The sequence below is a fragment of the Petaurus breviceps genome, unplaced genomic scaffold (assembly GCF_028583685.1).
Source record: "Petaurus breviceps papuanus isolate PSGF00001 unplaced genomic scaffold, PetGlider_PUasm1.0 185, whole genome shotgun sequence".
Classification (NCBI taxonomy): Eukaryota; Metazoa; Chordata; class Mammalia; order Diprotodontia; family Petauridae; genus Petaurus; species Petaurus breviceps.
Window position 1 is genome coordinate 31,154,516 of NW_027185797.1, and position 9,355 is coordinate 31,163,870.

Below are 9,355 nucleotides of genomic sequence, written 5' to 3' on the forward strand. Positions count from 1 at the left end.
CACATTTGTACACGTATATCTTGAAAAGCAGTACAGAAAGTAAAACCGTGATATATATAACTAAATATAAAGTACGTCTTTTATTCTCCCACCTGGTAAAGAAAGCTAAGCAGACATCCATTCCATTTCTGTAGACATGGAGAACAAACACAGAAATGCCAAGGACAAACTGAAGATAACACGCAAAAAAAATCAATAGCATCTGAATGCCTTTGTTTAATGGCAGAAATAAGCAAATCTGGTGTGGAAATTGATGGCACTTAGAAACATTTAAAGTTGCACTGATCAATTCTTGCCAGACTCTTTTCATGCCATAGAGTTACTGATAATAACTGAGGGAGATAGATTGGAGCCCACATAGAGCTCCTGCCATGATAAAGTGAAATAATAAAGTCTATGTTCTCTCCTTCCTTCACTCTACCCAGGGGACCATCACATGTCAGTGTACTGCAATTCTCTTCATCTATTAGAGATGAGGAGTTCTGGCTGAGTCCTAATTTTGTCCTGAAAATGCTTTCTTTCACTTAATTGGGGGTCTTTTAAAATGGAGTCCAATCTCCCCAAGTCCAGCCAGTTGCCTGGTCTCCCATTGGCTCTGAGAGACAAGGATGGGAAGGGATTTAGCTGCAATGTTGAATGATGTGAGCAGAAAAAAAAAAAAGCTAATTCCTCATTCTTCCTGACCTTCTTAGGTCTCTTTATGCTAAGAAATTAAACTCTCTTTTAAAAGATAGTCACTAGAGAAAAGATGTTTAAAATCAACAACAAAGGATAGCCAGGCTTAATGGACGCGATGGTTGATGTATAGAGGAAAGCAACAAGGGAAAATATTCTGGTAGACAGACAATATTTGTCATTCCCTATCTGGACCTCTTCCTTCAATACTTGAAAGATCTCTCATGTCACACATATGGGAGCTTTCCCCATTGATGCAGGTCTTTTATCTTCGGGATTTGTCTTCAATGTGAACTTATTACTCATTTTAAATCATAAAAAGTTTTATTATCAACATCATGCCCCTCTTTAGATTTAACTCTTAGAATAAAGAAGAGCCAAGCCCTGTGGTGAGGAATGAAAATGATGTGCCATTAAATATAATCACTTAAAGAACTCGAAAGAAACGGCCATAGATGCTGAGATCCAAAGCAATGGTTTAACTTCTTTGTATGTCCCCACTACACATGCAAAGACATACACAAACATACACACACAGATATACATGTACACACTCATAGTTACACACACACACACACACACACACACACACACACACACACGAAGATAGTCTGCCTGCCTCCTCTGGGTAACCTTTCAAGTTCCTGAAGCTGATTTTCTCTCCCTTGTCAAATCATTATGTAGACATGTTCCCCATGTCTGTACATCATAAACATTTAATAAAAGCTTCTTGGATTGGATTTTGGTTTAAAAAATAGATTTACATGATCAATCAAACTTTGCAGTAATAGAAATAAACTTAAGCATAGGGAAATACAAGTTTTAAGGGCCTTGGTTATGAAGGTTTGTAAATTCCTACCAGCTCATCAACCACATGAGGGCAGCAAAAGTACCTTAATTATTTGGGCAACCCCCAACCTGGTATGTGCAAAGTGCTTTTCACACACATTAGATGCTTAAGAAATGACTTTCGAATGAAGCAGGATATTACTAGGGCATTAAAAAAAAAAGCACCACTGCTTATATAGGTCATGGGATAAGAGCCGGGAGGAATCTCATCTTGTACTGAGGAGAAGGTTAAGTGACTTCCTCTACGTCACACATGTAGAAAGAATCAAAAGTGGAATTTGAATGTAGGCCTCCTGTCTTTGAAAGGTAGTGTATTTTCCATTCACTGTACAATGAGTTTTCTGACGGTCTGATGAGAAATTTATTAGTGACAAGATGACGGGGTAGTTAACTCTATATTCCCCATTTTTTCCTTTGACACATCCTGGTCAGACAATTTTCCTTGGGGACAAGTGAGATGAAGACAGAAATAACTCAGATGACTGATGGGTTATTATGCACAGCTCATGATACCCCCAAAATCTTACTGACCATTTATTTAGAATACTTCTGATTGGCCAATTCAGGGCCCTGCTTGCTCGAAACTGGGGCATTTGTAAAAGGACCAGCTACCTTTGTCTACCTGGTATAAAAAACTCACCAAGAGGAAGCAGGCAGGGCTACTCAGAACTAGCCCAAGGTTCTGAGCAAGACTGGTGACCTGGGAGTCCTGCAGCAACTGCCTCATTTCTCAGAACCAGACCCAACCTTTGGTAGCAACCTCAGTAATTGAGGCAGTCAAGGCCACATGCATCCTTAACATCCTTTATGCTCTTATTTGGTTCATAAGTGATCAAGAAGCCCCATCCTTAGCGTAAAGGGGACTTGGCCCACACACAGACCCCGTTAGCTTGCTCAGAAGGCATCTCTCCACGTGAAGGGATGGCTTCCTGGGACAATGGTAATGACAGGTAAAGGAAGAGCTTTGGAGAGATAGTGGAACATATACAGACTGTGCTTCAATCAGTGCCTCACATATAGTAGGCACTCAATAAACCCTTGATGACTTGATTAGACATGCCATAATTAGTTCTGGTTGGCTAATCACATGGTCGAAGGGGCCAAAGTCAAGCTTAGCCACAACATTTTTATTTCTTTATTATATATTTATTATCTGAGCAAGCTTCAAGGTAGCTTTAGTCACAGCATCAGATAAGAGACTATGATGTAAGAGGAGAGACCTCAGGACCTTCATCCTCTCTCAGACCACAAGTCCCCCAAGAAATAGGTCCCAGTTCTAGCCTTTTTCTTTATTCATTTCCTTTCTAGGAACAGAAAATGAAATTTCCAACTTGGTTAGGAGGGCAAGGCCTGGCAATCTGGGAGTCACAATCGAGGCTGGATATTATACCCAGTCCTACATCGATGACCCAAAACACATGAAGTGATCTTCAGGAGCTACCTTCTGGACCTCCACTGACAAAAGCTGGAACAAGGACTCACTGAGCAGGGCTGCCCCTTTTGGACATGAACTTGGTAGGGCCAATACTATTCAAGACCCAAGCAAAGTAAATGTCTGAGGCTAGATTTGAACTCAGGTCCTCCTGACATAGGACCAGTGCTCTGTCCACTGAGCCCACCTAGCCACCCCACTGAAAAGTACTTTTAACAAACATTTCCATCAGGCTAATATCCATATTAAATGAAGCATACTTTTCTAATTAATTTGGGCCTGATGGTTGTGAGATTGATTTTAATTCAAATTAATTAAGCCAATGTCTGTTAAGCATCTAGGAGGAGAGGCATAGTGGATGGTTAGCTTCAGTCAGAAAGAGCTAGGTTCAAATCTTGCCTCTGACATATAGCAGCTATGTGAAGCTTACACTCTTCTTGCAAGAGGGGAAGAAGTTACAATTTGTGCCAAGATGGGTAAATACAGAATATATACAAAGTACATAGTTAGTATAAGCAATAAATCATAAAGATGTAAAATTACTGTAACTAAAAACAGTAAGTAGAAGTAATTTCAAGGCAAAGACTTTTTTTCCCCTTCATCTCCAAACTGTGACAATGACAATCTAAGAAGCCCCATGAGATTTACATTCATGTCAGTCAACTGTAACGGTGTACAGAAAGCAATAAATTTGTCCCATAAAGTTGCCATGGTTATATTGGTTTTGACACTATGAAATTGTCTGAAAAGATGATAATAAGTGTCTTTCTAAAAACACTAATAACCAACTGTATTATTGATATTATGTGGCCATCTGGCTGCCCACTGAGGACATCTTATCAACTGCCTGGACTACTCTGGTTGGCTGCACCCTTGGTCACCATTTCCCCCTTGTTTGGGATACAGTAAACAAGTCAATAGCACTATTACTTATTAAAAGGGGATAGTCAACCAACTGCCCGATTCTTCAACTTACATACTGTGACTCCCTAGACCAAAACTCTATCCCCTGATTACCACTTTCTTTTGAAGGCAGAGATTTTCTCCCTAAATATTTTTCTCCTCAGTCCTTACCACAGTTACTGGTACATAGTAAGTGTTTAATAAATGCTTTGCTTTTTCATTACTTCATTCACTTGTTCATTTAATATTCCCCCTCTCCTGCCCACCAAGTGGCCCTACAACCATGACCAGTAGACCTTTCCCTTCCCCAATCCTTCACCACTGTCCACCTCCCCCGAGATCCTAGATTCCCACCTTCAGCATTGGGTAGGAAGCCCTCTGTTTAGGTCCTACCCCTCCCATCTCGTGGCTGTGGAACCGTGAGCAAGTTATTGAATAACTCAGCTGTCCCCACCCCATACGACTCTCAAATGCTAGAAACTGCAGAGTTGATGTGGATCTTGATTGTTAAAGGGAACTGCCTCAGCCAGGAATTCCCCATAGCCATAAAATAACAGGTTCCCTCCATGACTGAAGACAAACATCTTTTTAAGGATTAAAATATAAGAAGACTTAGAGAAAATGATTCAGCCTTGTGTAGTTGGGAGCCTACTTTCAGCTCTGTCCATGGTACTGAGATCCCACTACTATTTCCAAACAGCACCAGGGGAGGAGAGCCTCTGCTATCCCTCAAAACAAGGGTCTAGTAGTCAAATATTTTAGTTCACATAAAGCATACAATTTTAAAGAATGAAAAATGCAACAAAATATGTTTATCATTTGTGTTAGGGTGTTTGGGAAAGACTCTGTCTAGGAAACCTGCAAATACTTTATCATCATAATAAGGGGACCATTCCAGTGAAATGATTCCACAATTCTATCCAAGTTCCCTATTAAAGATCAACTGAATTGGGGGCAGCTAGGTGGCACAGTGAATAGAGCACCGACTTTGGAGTCAGCCTGAGTTCCAATCCAGCCTCAGACACTTAACACTTACTAGCCACGTGACCTTGGGCAAGTCACTTAACCCCAACTGCCCTGCCTTCCCCCCTCCAAAAAAATAAAATAAAATAAAGCAAAAAAAATATTCTAGACAAAAAAAAAAGATCAACTGAATTGACACCTCATAGATACTTCCTAAACTGTATCTTCCACATGATGACACTGAAAATCCTCTATAAAGAAGCAATTTTCTGTTGAGATATCTTCTGTCATACCATCATATCTAAATAGCATTCCAATTCATAGGTATTATTACTTCAGTGTTGGGGGGGCGGTGTTTGCATCTCAGCTTTTTTCATCTGCTTTCTTTCGTTGTGCTCAGACTTTTTTTTGGTTCACTCATTCCTTGAATATTCTGAAACAATTTTTCTTGGAACATTTTAGGTTGTTTTTTAATTTTATTTTATCAGTTTGGAGAGTTTAGAATAGTGTTTGGCACACAGAAAGTGTTTAATGAATGCTTTTTCACTCATTCATCTCATCCTGGCAAAGAATTCTCTTCCCCAAGGTCAATTTTTGGAGAAGTGTCCATTAACGAAAACTGGTGTTTATCTGCTCAAAATAATGGCCCCATGCATACATAGACCTTGGTGAGGAGAAGCCATCTTGGATAATCTCCAGTTAAAGGAATAAAAAAGCCAACTGAATCTAAAAGAATACCACTTAGAACTATGCTCAGCCTAGGGCCCCTGGATTTTATATTAAACGATATCCTGAAACTTAGCACTTCTGAAGAGAGTGGGGAAACAACAGGAAAGAATGGAAGTTCCATGGGAACACAGGGTGCTTCATAATTCTGATTTAGTGTCTCACTCTCAGTGATCAACTCCAAGCATGGGAAGATGAACAGGGGCTCTTTCCCCATCATGAAATTGGCTAGATAATTTAAATAGATCTATATATGTTTGTTTATTTCTATGCATATGCATATATAAACTTTTGGTCTAAATTACAGACTCAAGAGTGTAGTTCAAATGATCAGATGCAATTAATGATAGAACTTTTCAGTGTCAGAAAGCTTAAGACAAACAATTCTCAACCATGGTTTCCAGTGATGGGAGAGAGGCAAAATATGGTCTCTTCTAACCAAAATAAGTTTTACAGTAAGTTAGTACTACATCTCGAAGATCAATCAGATAATTAACTTGGAAGAAAGTTTTCCAAAGATCTTACACAGATCTTTGCATTTCTTTTAAAAATAAATTGCTCTGAAAACATTTCTATTTCTTGAATCTGCCAATAACTAGCCTGTTGCCAAGACCCTACTTATGGCATCTCTACAATGGTGGAACTTGGCAGAATTTACACTTTACCAGCAGCACCACTGTTGAGAACCCTGAGTCACCATCTTACCAGCAGGAGGCATCAGCAACAGAGAACCAATGGGGAACTTCAAAAAACAGGAGAAAAAAATGCTAATCATAGGGTAAGAAAGGATATGGAGTGGACAGGCAGACTGCCAGGTCTGCCTCACAATGCTCTGAGGGATTGAGTAAGGCCTCAATCACAATGGATGAACTCTGTCACCCAGGACGGAACAGTCTAAATTTTCACAAGAGAAAGTCTCATAATTGGAGAGATCCGGGTACTATTATTAACTAGTCATATAAGTTATCAAATAATATTTGACACCTCACAGTTTAAAATTGGTATGAAGGTAAGAACTCGCTTGAGTTCTACCAAGAACACAACACCACCATCTAGTTAGTTCATCTGCTTGAAGAATGGTGCATGATCCTTACAAGTTGAAAAAGGAAAAAAATATGCTGTGTTGATATCGTAAGATCATGGATTTCAAGCTTGAAAGGACTGTAGAGGTCAGCCAGTACAAAAACTTCTAAACTGACCTCCCTACATTACATTTCTCCCCTCTCTAATCAGCTGCCAAATACATATTCCTAGAACACCCTCTATTCAAGTATCTTCCATGGCTCCCTACTGCCTCTAGGATGAAGTACGGATTCCTCTATTTGGCACTGAAAATTACAGAAAGGGTGGGGATAATAGAGAGGACAATATTCTGGAAAAGACGGGAAGGGATGGGATCCAGCATGTAGATGCAGGGGTTTATCTTTGCAAGAAGGGCCACCTCTTCTCGTGAGAGATGTGGAGGAAATCATGGGCGAACGTCTGAATGATGTGCAATTAGGAAGAGGAGAGAAGAGGGATCTCTTGCTGAATAGCCTCGATTTGTCCAGTGAACTAATGGCCAAGGGCCTTGGCTGAGAAGGGAGAAGAGAATCTGTGGCAAGAAAGACTGGAGGAACACAGAGCTTAGGAACGGGCTCTAGAGGGGGAGGGAGAGTGAATCAATCAGAGGAATGCCTCACTGCAGGTGTGTAGCGTCTTCAGGAGCTGGAGGGTGCTGAGATTTACCTGCCCCCACAAGCTTTATTCAATGGCCCAGGGCAGCATGAACACCCCTGGCAGCTCCCATTCCGCACCTGTTAGTACAGATTCTGGCAAACTTCACCGAAACAGACCATTTTCATCAATGCCATCAAACTGTCCAGGAGATTTATTTCCTGAAAGAGCCACACAATTGTTTTGCAGCTCTCAGGTTTTTTAATTAATTGTTATTCACCAGCCCCCTAATGCCACTTCACGTTGAAATGCCAAAGCTATTCATCAGAAAACAAACACTTCTGCCACATGCATTTGCGCAGGAAAACCAGCTTGGGTTCTTTTCAGTTTGCTTAGAGCCGGGTAAGGAAGACCAGGGCCATAACTAGCAAAATTTTCCTCGGGGGCAAGTGGGGAGTCCTATGTTCCGGCTGATATGCCTTCAGGATGGCACAGGAAGGTACTGGCTAGGAGGACTGTCTCCCATGACAGCTGCCCATTTGATGTGACTGGAAACAATCTGGTCCCGTTTCCTTCTAATTCCTCACTAAATTATGCCTCCTCCATCAGTCTCTACTGCTTCCTCCACCAGAAAAGAGTCAGCTCCCATCCTGAGCCCTGCTGACCCACCATTCTGATTTGATACTTTCTTCGTCTCTCCAGATTTTCTCTTTTCTATCTTCTTTTCCTTTTAGATTTTGAACTTAGTCATACGAATATATACATTGTTTCCCTCAACCTAATGTCAGATCTTTCATGGCAGGGCCCACTTCCTTTTTGTCTTCACAGTCTCAGCATCTGGCAGTGTTTGGCTAACAGAAGAGGCTTCATAAATATTTGTTGGCTGACTGTCTGGGAAATAGCTAGGCTGCTCAGTGGATAGAGTGCTGGGCCTGGAGTCAGGAGGACCTAGCTTAAATCCAACCTCAGACACATCCTAGCTGTGTGACCCTGGCCAAGTCACTTTATCCTGTTTGCCTCAGTTTCCTCATCTGTAAAATGAGGTGGGGAAGGAAATGGTGAACTACTCCAGTAGCTCTGCCAAGAAAACCCCAAATGGGGTTGAGTTGGACACGACTGAACAAACACCTGGTGAAAGAAACATTATCTAAATACTCTCCCATATAAGTCAGACTAGTTTGGGTTTTTTTTTTTTTCTTAAAAGGAAACCATTCTCAATACTTGGTTGGCTCAAGAACCCAAAGGTTCAGGGCCTTCAGCCTCAAGGCCACATGTGGCCCTCTAGGTCCTCAAGTATGGCCCTTTGACTTCACAAAATCCCCTTAAAAGATTTGTTTGAACTCAGAAGGCCACAGTCAGGGTCCTAGGAGGTCACATGTGTCCTCAAGGTCACAGGTTCCCCACCCCTGGCTCAGGCAATTAGCTTTACTATTCCTTGTCCCCTGAATATACAACAGCCTAGAGGACTGCCTGGACTCTGATGCCTGGCTGGCTGACCACATAATAATCCTAAAATGCTTAACCTAGTGCCAGGCCCATGAGAAGCACTACATGTTAGCTATTGTTATTATCATTCATAGCTTACAATTATCAATTATCCCTCTCAGCTTTGGAACACCCTTCTGTGTCTCTCAGGTGATGCATACAGTACCTATCTTGAGAAATTATGGGTTATTACATTTAGAGTGAGAAAGGATCTTATAAATCACCCAGGCCACCTCCCTCAATTTACAGAAAAGGGAACTAAGTCCCAGGGAATCTGTGATGGGACCTTGGAGGCCATGTAGTCCTTCATTTGACACAGGGGTCAGGTGAAGTCAAGAGAGGTAGTAATTTACTGAAGACCACCAAAGTGCTGAGCAGCACAATTTGAACTCAGGCCCTTGGACTCTAAGTCCAGCCCTATTAATGAGGGTTCCTTCCAGACAAAAAACTGCCCATGCTTTAGGGGTTTTGTTCTTCATGGATCTCTAATTCAACCAAACACATATTAAGTGCCTACTGGGTACAGAGAACTATCCTAGGCCTGGAAGAGACAGTCTAAATAAAGCAGTCTCTACTCTCATGAAGCTTTAGTCTAATAATAGAGGGATAAGCCTTACATAGGTAACTATCTGAAACAGTAATGCATGATAAATGTAAATTAGAGAA